Raw genomic sequence first — 15,684 nt, 5'->3', positions numbered from 1 at the left:
GGCCACTTCTGGCCTATTGTACCAGCCCCAGATGATAGGTGAGGGTGATTGTGGAGCAATTGGTGGAATGAAGATTGGCAGGGGAAACCGAAGTACTCGGAGAAAACCTGCCCCAGCGCCACTTTGTCCACCACAAATCCCACTTGACCAGACCCGGGATCGAACCCGGGAAGCCGCGATGGGAAGCCAGCGACTAACCGCTTGAGCTATGGCGCGACCTTTCAAACAAAGAATAAATATTTCAAGGTAGTATGCCAGCGTTAGTTTGGAGAAAATGAGGAAAAACACGAAAAGCGGCCAGGATAGACCATATACCGAGTAAAGCAAAGCATCGCCTGAATATAGATAAACAGCATTACAGCTCCAGTTAACATCGGTGGAATGTAAAGGTAAAGTAGTCCCAGCGCTGAACTAATTAAGCACCAAACCATGGAGACGTATAGGGAATGGATGTATAAATCCACATATTCTTCACCTCGGCACTAGTTGGAAGTGAGTCGTCAGCTTCACGCCCCGGCCTCTTTATCCCGGGGGAAATAGCCCCAGGTACCCACTGGATAGGAGGCTGGGTGGGCCCCAGAACCGGTCTGGACGATGTATAGAAAAAAAAATATTTGCCCCCACCAGGACTCGAAATCCGACCGTCCAGCCCGTAGCCAGTCGCTATACCGACTGCGCTCTCCCGCCTCTCTAACCTTTCCAGTACTGCAATAAATGTTCTACAGCAGTCTTGTTACAAAAGCAATTAATAAACATAAGAATAAGATGATAAGCAGGTTGCGCTGAAGTGTACACATACCTTTGCAGTTTCCGTGAATAATGGAGTGACTGGCGGTAAGCGTCATTATGCAAGTCTTTAACTTCTTACGTAAGAGAGGCAGACGACATTTCGCTTTTGCTATAGAATCTGCTTGTTCTCGAGAAAGGAGGAAACATTCTTTCTTACATAACGTACCTCGTGTGTTAAGTATTGAATGTTCAAATGTTATTTGTTGTTTAACCGCCAACTGACAAAAGCATTAGGCGTTGTTTCATTCACTAATCATTACAACGTATGGGATGTGGCACAGAGGTTATTGTTGAACTGGAAGTCATTTCTTTTTTATCCTAGTACCAACCTAGCGCAAGTGAAATGTGGAGGGGGTCTCGCGTGCTTTCCAGTGCCGGCGGGCGGTATCTGGGATGCATTCAGTCAGGTGTTGACAGTGCAATCACTGAGGTGTTTGTGTGGTGGTTATGAATTATACGGATATCTGGATACCAAAGCCAGTGACACATTAACAACATTATGAAGCCTGCATTTCTACACATGGCGGGACAAGGTAAGATATGGTCTTATTTCATATTTAGAAATTAGTAGCTGTTAATTTCAATGTTTTATTCAGGCAGACTCATTTATATTACTGTGACTACTTGCGTTAAATAACGCTTCGCATGATCAATTTTATTTATCAAGAAATTTCTGTCAGTTGCACATAAAGTTCATGTAATTTTTTTCTCCTCGACGCTAAAATTTTAATTTTCATGGTTACATACTCAGCCCCTTAATTTTGCTTTTATCGCGATACCTGATATTCTGAATACATCTACAAAATTTCCTCAAATTCTCTTTCAAATTAATGTGACCTGCATGAAGATTGTTTCAAAGATATTGATAACTTTACTGCTTTTGGAATATTGACTAATTTCAACAAAACTCAACAATAACTGGAACTAGTATTAACTAAGTTTAGATCAATGATTAGGAAATGTAATGCAGCGAAGCAATTACGTAAAAGTTTCTGCCTGACGATGACTTTATATGGTCGAAACACGTCGTAAAGTAACATACATAAACAAGTGAAAACGTAGGACACCATGTTTACGAGCACAACAAGAAGTTGCACCATCAAGACTGCCGCTATAAATTACATGAAAGAAAGGGAATGGAGTTGTACTGGCCCATTTCTTCACGTCCGTTAATGTTCTCGTTGAGAGCGGAGATTTATAATGAAGGAATGGAGTTGTGCTGGCCCATTTCTTCACGTCCGTTAATGTTCTCGTTGAGAGTGGAGATTTATGATGAAGGAATTGAACTATGCTGGCCCATCTCTTCACGTCCGTTATTGCGCTCGTTAAAAGTGGCGGTTTATAATGAAGGAATGGAACTATGCTGACACGTTTCTTCACGTCCGTTAATGTTCTCGTTAGAGTGGAGATTTATAATGAAGGAATGGAGTTGTGCTGGCCCATTTCTTCACGTCCGTTAATGTTCTCGTTGAGAGTGGCGATTTATAATGAAGGAATGGAGTTGTGCTGGCCCATTTCTTCACGACTGTTAATGTTCTCGTTGAGAGTGTCGATTTATAATGGAGAAATGAAATTATGCTGACATGTTTCTTCACGTCCGTTAATGTTCTCGGTGAGAGTGGCGATTTATAATGAAGGAATGGATCTATGCTGGCCCATTTCTTCACGTCCGTTAATGTTCTCGTTGAGTGGCGATTTATAATGAAGGAATGGAATTGTGCTGACACGTTTCTTCACGTCCGTTAATGTTCTCGTTAAGAGTGGCGGTTTATAATGAAGGAATGGAATTTGCTGACACGTTTCTTCACGTCATTTTCGGTTATGTTATATTTATTACCATTATTATTATCAGTGGCGGTGGTAGTAGTTGTAGCAGTATTGCAGTATTAGTAATAGTAGTAGTAGGCCTAGTAGTAGTAGCAGCAGCAGTAAGTTTAGACTACACCATTTTCTCAGACAGCCATTGCAGAGTGAGTGCGGATTTCAACTGAGCGTGGATAATCAGGGTGGCGCTTTCGAGTCTAAACTTACTACTACTACTACTACTACTGCTGCTGCTGCTATTACTACTACTGCTGCTACTTATAAAAATAATAATGCAATCTGATATTAAATATAAATAACGAAGAATTTATAAACGCAACAGAATGCTTATTTTCATTTTCTTCACAGACTGCAGCAGTCTGTTCCCGTGGTTTCAGCTTTTCCACTTAGAAGGATCCCTAGAGGACGTAGTTGCGGGGCATTCTGCACACGCCCTTCCAGCGATAATATTATCAAAAATGGAAATAACTATTTTAAAAGTAGTCAGAGGTCACAGAAACAAGATCCACGTGAAGGAAACTCTAGCCGGCCCCAGCAGGTTTTCCGTACAGAGTAGGCGTGTGGAAAATTTCCAGGACACTAGTGAATGTAACGGGTTTCATATATCAATATTAGCGCTAAATTACTATAATTCAATTATTTATTAACCTAAAATTATGCTGATTATAAGTTATCAATGGACCGCCTCTGTTGTCTAGTGGTCAGAGTTCCTGGCTACAGATACAGAGGTCCCGGGTTCGATTCCCGGCGCTACCGGATTCTCTGAATAGTAGTGGGTCTGGAAAGGGTTCACTCAGCCTCGTGAGGATAATTGAGGAGCTATTTCAAGGAAATAGCGACTCCGGTCTAGAAAACCGAAATTAACGGCTGTGGGGATTCGTTGCGCTGACCACGCCACACTCTCTATCCGTTAAAGTTGGCACTAACTTCGCCGACAAGCGGCGGACGCTCGGTCGGTATAGTTCGCTTGCGAACTACGGGCCACGGAGTTTTTTTTGTTTGTAAGTTATCAATAATGTTAGCACCTACGTTTTATGTATTTTTTCCTATCTGTAACTGTTTACAGCTACTAGGCTGAATAAGGCTGTAGGCTATAGGCTTACATTTCATTGCAGATTCTCTGGCCAAGCAAGAGAGAGCCGTATTTACATTTTAACGGCTGATTTGTATGTTAGGACGTTCGCATTGAGTAGTCGCAAAAATGCGCTCAACCTTATGTATCTGTCATTTTGTCCGCATACGGCTCAAGATCGGCTGAACGAATTTTCATGTAATTTAGTACTGGGATAATTTTACAAAAAAACCTGTTGACATTTCACACTTTGGTTAAAATAGGACAACAATAATGGATATTTTACTTGAAGAAAACTTAAGTGAGTTTCTGTTTGCATTTCAAGAGAAATTCGCTAAATAGTTAGCTGAGCAAAAAATGTTTCGAACAAAAGTAGCAGAGAGACTACAACAAACATCTTACGTTCGAAACATGTTTTCCGTTAAGTCTTACGACCTTCGAGACAATAAAACTGTTTAATTACATAAACACCGCCCAATTCGTTACGCTACGTTTCCGAACTCGGCTTGCAGAAGGAAACGCTTCGGTATACAGATGTCAGAAAAGGAGTAATACTGTAAAAGAAAAGAAAAGGTAAAAATATCCCTGTAACAGGACGTCGAGGCTCCCACATTTTCTAGAAAATCGGCTCACTGATTACGGTGATGATGTTAGCCTTACGCGCCCGCTGGCAGCGCTTTACCCCCCATGAAGATTCCTGGTACTCATTTCTGTTAAGAGGCTGAGTCGACCTCAGGGCCATAGTGCGGCTGGAAGGATTAGGTCAATTGAAAAATCCAGTGATGTAAAAAAGTAAAATTGTCCATGTGCTTAATTAAGCATCATGCCATGAAGACATATGGGGAAGTGGAGGTATAGCTCCATCATTCTTAACTTCGGCACTAGATGGACGTGAGTGGTCAAATTTACGCTCCGGCCGGTTTACCCCCGGTGATAGAGCCCACGGTACCCATGGGATCAGAGGCTGGGTGGGTCCCAGAGCCGGACTGGACTCTTAAGGGTAAAGGGGCGATATAAGGTCTTTATAAAAATGACGCTTTTGGATAGACTACAGAAGGAGCCATATTCTTTTCAGATTGTCTAACAGCGATATTGAATGTAGTAATAAATGACGAACCTCCAGATGATTTCACAGCAGCTGTACTTTCTTCATTTCTTCTTGTGTTCGACACATGTTCTAGTGACGTCATGTTTAAGTAATTCAAACAATGCACTATGTGTCAGTGCTTTATTCGTAGAGCCAGAGTAATATGTTTCTTGCTGACGGTCGTAGAAAAATGATTCATATATATCGAATTCCATTTGTACATGTAATTTTACCTGTAAATCCCTCCCAGTCAGCAAGAAAATGTAACTGAATACACACATCTTGAGGGCAGTGTTTAAATTTCGTGAGAGTTCAAACGTAGACCGCAACACTGCTTATCCCGAACAAATCATTTTTGTGGATTTCCTCACTGTCTGCTAGCTAATGAGTGGGGTAGTCACTTAAATAGGCCACGGGCAGTTCCTCCCTCAGATCTCGCAAATAAACAGTAAATTCGGTGCCTTCATAACTGATCACCGCAATTATTTGTTTCAACACATTTCCAGACTTGGAACTCACAATACTCATGGTATTTTTCATGCAGCGATACTCAATAAAAGTAGTTGATACAGTGTCAGCCTCCTATCCAAAGGGTACTGGGAGGGGGGGGGCTGTTTCTCCGTGGGGGGTAAAATGGCAGGGGCATGAAGACGACCACTCACCTCAATCTAGCGCCGGGGTAAAAAGAAATATGTATACATCCACTCCCCATGTGCCTTCATGGCGTAGTGATTATCAGTTAAGCACAAGGACAACTTTATATTTTAGTTGATACAGTGTTGTGTAATGAACAAACGAGGGTCTTGGCCTATTTCAATGCCGTTCCAATGAATTCGTCTGATGCCCTCGGGTTTTGTAATGCACTGGAGGGAGAGGAAAGGAGAAAAGAAATGCACACAAAATGTTGGTGGAGAAACTTCTTGGAAAGCGGCCACCTTAAAGGTCGAGAAAAAGGTTTTAAAATGGATCTTAAGGGTGAAAATTGTGGGGATCGGATTGGGGTAGAACTGGCTCAGAAGGAGGGCGAGTGGCTTACTTTGGTATTAGCTGTACTGAAATTTCTGGTTCTGTTAGGAGAAAGTTATCATGTCATTCACTTGAAGAGTTTCACAAAAACCCAGAGAATCTCTGACGCGAAAACCCAAGGCAAAATTCTAACCCGGTACCCAGGTCCCTAACACAAGGCAGACGAAATATTTTTTTACTTCTGTGGTAGTGGTCGTGGCTTAAAAGACTATCTCGATATATCTCGCTATATGCCTGCAGTGACTCAGAAAAAATCACGAAAATTCTGTGTTGAGACAGTCAGTGTCCAAGGTGAGATTCGAACCAGCCACCTCCGAAATATGTCAGAAATTTTATCGCTTGGGCAACTTTCTCAGGCTTACCACCGAGTTAAACTGGTCATCTTTATACCATTTAGTATTGCTGAAAGTAATGTTTACAGCAATGAGTTACCATCCTTCATGGCGAACTGAGTTGCATAAACCTCAGTACTGCCATCTCCATAATGTGACTTCAGTTGCATAATATCTTACTGTCATGTGATTATTTCAACTTGCACCCATGTCATTTTGTGACCGAAGACGAAAAAGAAAGTATCTTCAGTTTATATAATACCTGAATGTCCGACGAACAGTGTATTATGCGACCAACTAATGATTGCCCGTAGCCCTAACGCGCTGTTGTTCTGTTGCTACATGCTTATTCACGACGTTCATGACCGCTTCGCCTAGTCCAATGTTGTGAACATTTGCAATTTCTTGATTTTGTACGACTTCTGCTTGTTTCGTCGACTTTCGACGGACTTGGCGCATTCACATCTCTTCCTGTCGACAGCTGCGAGCGCTGATCCTACAAGAACAGCCTTCTTTCAACATGGCGCGAGTACTCTCTGTCTCCGTCTCTCTGGTGACAAACTGGGCGGTGAAACGCGAGATGCAGAAGGTTGAGAAACTCTGCCCCTAACATCAGTTCCTGCTTCACGTAATGCGGCGTGTAGACAAGAAATATCCATTGCAATAACCAATGATTCGGCATAAAAACCTCTGAAAGTGACACGTGAGAATGGAAAGCTGCCTCTAAACGGGAAGCAACGCTGGAGTCAGCAAATCGTAAAACACGATATCGACAAAAAGATAGAAAGTGAAGGAAGTGTTTGGCTACTGATAGGAAGGATGTTAACCTGAAGAAAGCAGTTNGGATGTTAACCTTCTTGGTCGTCACTGAAACTCTTCTATGATACATGTCACGCGGTGTTAACCACTGCCCCTAGAGGGAAGACAAATCCAGCTGTCCAGCATGAATATTATTTATGATTTGAAGCTTTCATTGTGACAGTATAGTACGTCTTCTCGATTATTATTATTGTTATTATTATCAAACACTGTCCTTCTGCTCGGTGCGCCTATGCTGCCAACGCGGTGGGCAAAGATCTCGACATATATGCAGTCGGGGCCGTTTCTCTCAATCACTTTTATACCTTACTTACTTACTCAGGAGCTGAGCCCTTCTTGAGGAGCCACCAATTCTGCAGCTACTCAAGAACTTCTGAGCGTTTTATGGAACCCGAAGGTTCATCACCGTGTTCACAAGAGCCCTCCACTGGTCCCTATCCTGAGCCAGATCAAAGCAATCCATACCATCCTATCTTTCTAAGATCCATTTTAATATTGTCCATCCAACTAAGCATTGGTCTTCCCAGTGGTCTTTTTCCTTCTGGCCTTCCCACCAATATCCTTTATGCATTCTTCCTCTTCCCCATTCGTGCTACATGCCCTGTCCATCTCATCCTCCTTCACTTGATCATTGTAAATTATACTTGGCGAAGAGTACAAGTTATGAAGCTCCTCATTATGCAGTTTTCTCCAACCTCCTGCCACTTCGGTCCAAATATTCTCAACACCCTGTTCTCAAACACCCTCAGTCTGTGTTCCTCCCTTAATGTCAGAAACCAAGTTTCACACCCATAGAGAACCACAGGCAAAATTATAGTTTTGTATATTCTAATTTTTATGTTTTTGGACAGCAGACGAGAAGACCTAATATATTTCTTTTTTTCGCAATCCTAATATTCTGTTATGCAGTTCTCGTCTTAGTTTGGTTGTTTACTTTCTGTTCTAATGTGTTGTTTCCGCCAGGGCTTGACTGTAGATTGTCCTTGATTTTAATGTGATTACGTGTATCTACACTGTGTTGTGTCTGTAATGGGCCTTGTGGCTGTTGACTCGGCACGTAAATAATAAATTATTATTATTATTATTATTATAGCCGGAATTGCTCAATTGGCATAGCGATGTATTACGGGCTGGACAACCGGGTTTCGATTCCCGGCAGGGGGAAAGATGTTTCTTCTCCATTCCGCCCAGACAGGCTCTAGGGCCAACCCAGCCTCCCATTCAATGGGTAGTGGTGATGATTTCCCTGGGGGTAATGCGGCCGAAGCATGAAAGTGGCCACTCACCTCTGTCTAGTGTCGAAGTGGAGCTATATCTCCACTCCCCCATATGTCTTCACGGCATAGATTAATTAAGAACGGGAACAACTTTACTTTTTACCTTAATGCTGTCAACTGATATATTCAGTTTTCATTGATCAGGTCCCCTGGCCTATCCCCGTTCAAAATTAATTCTGAAAGTGGAATTCCTTTACATATTTCGGCAAGGTTCCTTGGAGTAATTACTATTATTATTCTGTTTAATTTCTATCTATTCTTAGGTCGGAGTCTCTTTCTTCTGGCGTGTGGCTGCCAGTCATATATTCTTTTAACTGTTCGTCCAGCCTCTGTCCTTGAGACGTTTCCAAGCCAACTTATTCTTTGGGCTCTGATGAAGTTAACCGCGTGTATGTGCCTTCCTTTTATCAGATCATCTCGTTCCTCATTTGTCTTAATTCTGCAGGAGCCATTACAGTTTCTTGATGGCCCGAAGATCTTTCTTAGAATTTGCCTTTCAAAGACTAAAAGTCTATGTTTAATGGCTTCTTTAAGTGTCCAGGTTTCACAGGCGTACGTTGCTGCTGGTTGAATCACCATCTGGCATAATCTTAATTTGGCTGTTTTAGAAATAAATTTGCTTTTATCAGTGTTAAATGTGCAGCATATGCTTTATTTCCAATCGCTAACCTCTCTTTAATCTCTTGTTGGATTGTGTTATCTGAATTAACTATAGATTAGATGGAAAGATAAAGTAAGGGAAGAACTAAAGGATTTAGGAATTTATAACTAGATAATTCGCACAAAGGACAGAAGTAGCAAACAAACAAAAAACAATCTCCGTGGACTGTAGTCCGCAAGCGAACTATACCGACCGAGCTACCGCCGCTTGTCGGCGAAGTTAGTGCCAACTTTTGCGGATAGAGGGTGTCACGTGGTCAGCGCAACGAATCCCCACGGCCGTTATGGAAAGAAATTGTTGAGCAGGTCAGAGCGTTCAAGAAATGAAGCTGTTGAGCCTTATGAAGAAGATTATATATATTGTAACGTGTTTGGAGTAGGTACTTCCATGGTAACGCAATAACAGTGAGCCGTTGCGTAGAGAAGGTCAAAACAACGAAGCAGCGCTTCCCCGGAGATGAACAACAGAAGGTTCGTTGCGTAGCAACAGACTGTCGGAACAGCGGGAACGGAACCGTGAGCAATGGTGTCTGGTATCCGGTCCGCGTAACGCCTATATAAGAGAGCTAGAAAAACACGTGGGACACGGAGCCGTAGGAGGCGACGAAAACGAAGTATCAAATCTGAGACAGTAAAATATGGTCGCGGGTCCCAAAGGACTCGGAATCGAGAGAGACTGCGCTGGCAAGGACCAGCAGCATATACAAAAGACAGACCCGGCTTCTCGTCAGAGAGGGCGCCCCACAGAAACAAGACCGTAACTGTCAAACGGTAATAATTAATATCTGGTCATGAGCCCCATAGACTGACTGACTGACTGACCGTCAATTTCACAAAACGCTTCAGGTTTATTAACATTGGAAGGCACCACTCTCAGTCTACGTTAATTTACATGCAATAATTTAAACTCCAGTCATTAGATTCTCATAATGAAAAAAGTAAAGCTATCTCTATAACAGGCCGTGATGGCCGATAGGTTTGTGAGACGTTGAGGTTCCCACATTTTCTAGACAATCGACTCACAGACGGCGGTGAGGTTGCCAGCCTTACGCACCGGCCGCCCTTTTCCCCCCTGGAAGNTATTCCTGGTACTCATTTCTGTTAGAGGCTGAGTCTACCCCAGGGCCATAGTGCAGCTGGAAGGTTAATATTTTATTAATTTATTTATTCATTCATTCACTCATCCATTTATGGCATATTCTACGATTTCAAGCCCCGGTGCTTAACTAATTAAACATTACGCCATGCAGGCGTATGGGGAGTGGAGGTATAACTCAGATTATGTAGTGTCGATTGGTCAGATGATAAGTGAATTGGGAAAGGGTGTGAAAAGAAACGGTCGTGATCTATTTTGAAATTCTATCTGAGCTCGTTCCTGGAAGGGCGGGGGAAAATCACGAAAAACCTCGGGCACGACAGCCGATCTGTGGGCCTAGAACTGAACCCGGTACCTCCCGAATGCGAAGCAGAGTACATACCACTCGCGCCTACGGGCGGTAGCAAGACATGTAGTTGCATGCGACTTTTACCTCCTGCGAAAAGAGGGCGTCTCCGCTTCAGACTAACTTCTTTCAGAAACCTCACACTCCGAGCGCACAGCAATCTGCTTTCTCCCGTCTTCCAGCGTCTTGAAACCTCACCGCCTCGCAATGCGTTCACCTTGTTACGTTTCCACATGCCCATTTGGATGTCTTGCTCTTCACGCAACTGGTCTAGTAACCGGAAGTCCTGCAGCTTGTTCAGAAGACCCCGTTTCCGAATCATGTCCCAGTAATAACCAGAGAGAAGGCCGCGCCATAGCTCATACTGTTAGTCGCTGGCTTCCCAATGCGGTGGCCAGGGTTCGAGCCTGCGTGTGGTCGAGTGGGATTTGTGGTGAACAAAGTTAAGCTGGGGCGGGTTTTCTCTGAGTACTTCGGTTTCCCCTGTCAATGTTCATTCCACCAAATTCTCTATCATCATAATCAACCGGGGCAGGTACAATAGGCCAATCACTGGCCGCCGTGGACCCAGTTCGACTGCACCCACCACTAAGCGAAAAAAATACCAGGAACGAGTTTACAGTACTCAGTACAGCGACGGGCTGGAGAACCGGGGTTCGATTCCCGGCAGGGGTTGGAGATTTTTACTGCACAGTGTTCAGGCTGGGTTTGGGGCCCACCCAACCGCCTATCCAAAGGGCGCCGGGGACTCTTTCCCCTGGGATAAATTGGCAGGGGCGTGAAGCTGTCCACATCTCGGGCCGAGATTAAGAATTGTGGAGCTATACCTCCACTCTCAAATGCGTCTGCATGGCACTTAATTAATTAAGCACAGGGACAACTTTATCTCTATACTGTAGTATACAGGTCGATATAGAGGCTTGCATTTAGGAGGTGCTCCTTCGAATCTCGACCGAGACATCGGATATCCCGACTGAAGGTTTTCGTGGTTTTCCTTGGCCTATTCAGGAAAATTTCTGTGGTAATTACCTTCATTAAGTTATCACCGCTTCCTTCCAAATCCTTTTCAATTCATCTATCATCCTGTCATCCTACGTTATATACAAGGGAGAGAAAAGGAAGTGAAACAGGTGTAATTAATGTAATAGGTTCTCTATGTGCAACACTAGGTAGCAGCACAGTCTAGGTAGCAGACGTGCATGTGCATATTCAGAGAATTATTTCAGTAGTCAAAATGGTGGGCGTACTTGAGGAGTGCGGTACTGAAGAGTGGGTTCTGTTGTACCTTTTCTGTGGGCAAGAGGACACAGTCCAAAGAATATTCATTTAGCTCTATTTCCTATTCACGGTGGGAACTGTTTGTCGCGTAAAGCTGTTAACAACTGCGTCACAAACGTTTCGCCGATGACGAAGAAGTTGAAACGGAGTTGCGGAAGTTGCTGAGACAACAAGCAAAACACTTCTATGCTGCCGGTTTCCACGCACTGGTAAAGCGATAGGACAAGTGTACCGATGTTGATGGAGGACATGACGAGAAATAAATGTTTCTTTTTTCCAGTTTCGAATATAACATGTTTTACGTTTTATATCCATTTGTGACCTATTTACTCGACGATAAACTCGTCGTTACGTAACTCACGGAAAAGAAACTATACTGGAATTACCTTATTCTGTAACAGTCCTCTTACAACCAGAAGTTTAGATAACGAGACACTGACGAAAGCAGCGTTAAAAGTGCACTTCCTGTCTCATTCCTACTGATCAGTAGAAGAATTACATGTACACACAAGTAATAGTGGCTATGGATACAATTTCTTTATTAAGACCGTCACAACACAACAGTATTAATGTCAGTGCCTGGTTTGGCACTGCTAATTGTTTCGGCTATTAATAGCCAACATCAGGCAAAGACATGGTTAACATACAAACACCACTGAACTGCAGTACTAATAAAACTGGATACAATAATATTAATTATATTAAAATACTTGGCGTTAAAATACAATAAATTAGACTATATAAAACAAAAGTTATAATATAAAACAACAATAAAATTTTTCGAGTGATGTTTTACATCATCGAGTCAGTCGTTGGTTTTTGTGATTTTGTTGTGTTCCCACGGACAAATTGGAGTATTCTATATTTAGTATTTTTTTTCCTTGGCACTACAGCCCCAGTGGGCCTAGGCCTACCTCCATGAACTTCTCCGTTCACTTCGGTTTTTCTAGATCTTACACATTCGGTAGGACTCCTTTGGCCGGTGATCAGCTCGTCGCAAGGCCTCTAGCTGTACATAAACACAGAAAAACGCACACACACAAACTAAACATCCATGCCCTGAGTCGGATTCGAACCCACGATCCCGGCTTCCGAGCGAGCGAAGACAGTGCATGCCTTACACCGCTCGGCTACCGTGACCGGCCTATATTTCGTATATATATAATAAATGACGGTTTCAATAAAGAAATTGTATATTATAACACAACAGGATGCATGAAATGAAAAGAAAAAACAAAAAGGGCTATGGATGCTTCATACGATTAGACTAGACTAGTGTATTTCTGTATTATTAGATATGCGTGTACATGTATTTATATTTGTACTGATAACAAGCAGCTTAGAAGTGGGGAGTTGCCTATCTGTCGCCCTCCCATGCCGGCGTCCTTGCACCAATAAGCAGTACCAGGGCTAACGAACGTCTCATCAAACAAAATAAGAAGTTCTAGGATGAACTAATCGCGTGCTTTCCTTTGACACGACACGGACCGGATAGAAAACGAAATAAATTGGTGGGATAAAGACACACAGATGGAAAGGTGATCTCATTAGCCTTTTCTTATTTTTTCAAAACAAGTAAAGTAGGCTAAACTGATAAACTTGTCCCTGAGCTTAATTTAAACAAGCACCGGGCCATAAAGACGTAGGGGGAGTGGAGACATACCTCCATTCTTGAGCTCAGGGCTGGATGGAGGTGAGTGACCAATTTTATGCCCCGGTCACTTTAGCCCCCGGGGGAAAGAGCCCCCGGTACCACTGGATATGGGGAAGGGTGGGTCCCACAGCCGGTCTGGACGCTGTAAAGGTAAAGCTGTCCCTGTGCTCAACGAATTAAGCACTACACCATGGACGTGTATGGGGGAGTGGATGTATAGATCCACATTTTCTTGATCTCGGCACAAGTTGGATGAGTGGTCAGTTTCACGCCCCGGCCTCCTTACCCCCGGGGAAGGAGTTCCCGGTAACCATTCGATAAAAGGTTGGGTGGACCCCAGAACCGGTCTGGACGACATGGAGAAGAGAAAATTCTTGACCCTAATAGGACTCGAACTCTGACCTCTTGGTCGTCCAACCCGTAGTCAGTCGCTATACCGACTCCGGTCTGGAGGCTGTAGACTAAAAAACTCGTGGCGTGGCGGGAATCGAATCCCGGCAGTCCAGCCAGTAGCCCGTCGTCATACCGACTGAGCGATCCTGGCTGTCTCACTACTATCTCACCGACTAGAGTAGGTGAAGGCACGAAAAGACCATTGGCTGGGAGAAGTGAATATGTTTCGGATGCTCTCTTTTGTCTCTGTCCATTGTCCGAGGGTTACGCTAGACCGAAATGTCGGAGTGGCCCGGGAGAAGAACTGAAGTTATAAATACTTCTTGGACAATCCACTTTCCGCCATCTTCTTCTACAAATTTAAAAATTTTCGCAGTACTTCCGAGGAAATGGGCGGTGTACACAACTTTAAGAATTGTTGCAATACTTTCCAAGGAAATAGGCAGTACACACAACTGTTTGTTGACTCATGCTGAAGTTAGATGGCTCTGACGTGGGAAAACCTTTTACGATTGTTTGAACTTAAAACCATGACGTATTTCTGTCTTACCACCCAGTCATTTCACAAAACAAGCTTCCTACAAGATCATCTCTGACTCCAGGTTTTGGTTTATTTGGTTCTGAAACAACAGATTTATGCGTGCAAGCCTGAGTTCGACCCTTCATACAGAAGATGAGGTTCTGGGGGGTAATCACACTGTATACTGCCACGCTTCCCTGATGGAAAATAAACTTCAGCTTGAGGAATGTTAGAGATAACACAGGAGACGGCTTGGTACAAGGTTCAGGGAATATTCTGCTGTTACGTGAAGCGATATCGGGAAATGTAAGCCTTTCGATTACAACGCCGTTTCTACATCACGCACACCTGAGCAATTAATATAATTATGTGCAGACACTAGCTGAGGATGACATTAAAGTCTTCAACTAATTAGCTTCTGGAAAGCATTAAAAAAACTCCGTCGCCTGAGTCCGCAAGCGAACTATACCGACTGAGGGACCGTCGCTTGTCGGCGAAGTTAGTGCCAACTTTAGCGGATAGAGGGTGTCACGTGGTCAGTGCAACGAATCCCCACGCCCGTTAAGTACGGTCGGAGGGGCCAGAAGCCTTACGCGCCGGTCGGCCGGCCGCCCTTTACCCTGGCACTCATTTGTGTTAAGAGGCAGAATCGACCCCATGGCTTGCGGACTATAGCCACGGAATTTCTTTTTGTTTTGATCAGGAAATGAAAACAACTTCACTGGTGTATCTAATAATTTGAAATCGTTTCCTATATCACTGCATGCGAAAGTGGCACGACCAAAATCCTTTTATTTTTATTATTTTTTTTTTTGGGNGGGGGGGGGGGTCGCCAGATTATAAATTGCCATGAAAGTGGTTCACGGGAGGTTTAAGATTGGGAGACGCTATTGTAGAGCAAGTCAGCTGGGTCTGCATGAACAGAAAGAGGAAAAGTGCGTAAAAAAACATTTATTCTCTGAGACAGACACACTTAGAAGACACTACATAACGCAGCAGTAGTGCCTATATATAACTGTCATCATAAAACTGTTGTGAGACTAGTCCTACATCTTGCAGAAACTAAATTGAATACGTTACTTTTTTCTGTGAAAATAAATAGTACGGCTTGTAATTTGGATTCACGTTTGAGTTGCGGACCGGTACCAGTTCGCGGACCAGTGTTGAAATACCCCGCAAATAAAAAAATTCAATGTGCAATAATTCGCGTAGAAGTTGCCATACCTGTCGCAAGATTGCAGAATGTATAGTATATGCAGTGCGATCTGTCGGCGGCATGCTAAACTGAGAACAACGCCGTTGGGTCGATTAGCATCGATAGTCACGTATCGACGTCTTGTTGAAGGAATGTGACGCAATTTTCCCAAGTATTGAATAGTAAGCCCTAATTACATTGTGTTTTGTTCCACTCTGTTATTATATCCCGCCATAAGGAGAGAGAGTCTTATTCATGGGCACTGGCAGGCGAGGCAAACAAGCCAGGTATGCACTCCCGCCCCGATTTTTTTTGG

General features: G+C 43.4%; 2 protein-coding genes across 3 annotated transcripts in view; one reads left to right on the top strand and one right to left on the bottom strand.

Annotated features, from left to right (window-relative positions):
• LOC111873616 (voltage-dependent calcium channel subunit alpha-2/delta-3) overlaps window positions 1–15,684 on the bottom strand; it is an 84,270-nt gene that overhangs the window by 48,967 nt on the left and 19,619 nt on the right. The gene's annotated exons all lie outside the window — the stretch shown is intronic.
• The window catches only part of LOC111873606 (protein rolling stone), a 72,429-nt gene continuing 57,903 nt past the window's right edge, over window positions 1,159–15,684 (top strand). Inside the window, exon 1 of one of the 2 annotated variants that reach the window (XM_033755131.1) lies at window positions 1,159–1,322. The gene's annotated coding sequence lies outside the window, so the exon portion shown is untranslated. The remainder of the gene's footprint in view (window positions 1,323–15,684) is intronic. The other variant, XM_023868460.2, reaches the window with a different exon arrangement.

The sequence above is a fragment of the Cryptotermes secundus genome, unplaced genomic scaffold, assembly GCF_002891405.2.
Source record: "Cryptotermes secundus unplaced genomic scaffold, Csec_1.0 scaffold644, whole genome shotgun sequence".
In the NCBI taxonomy this organism is placed as follows: Eukaryota; Metazoa; Arthropoda; class Insecta; order Blattodea; family Kalotermitidae; genus Cryptotermes; species Cryptotermes secundus.
This window is presented reverse-complemented; position numbering and strand designations above follow the sequence as displayed.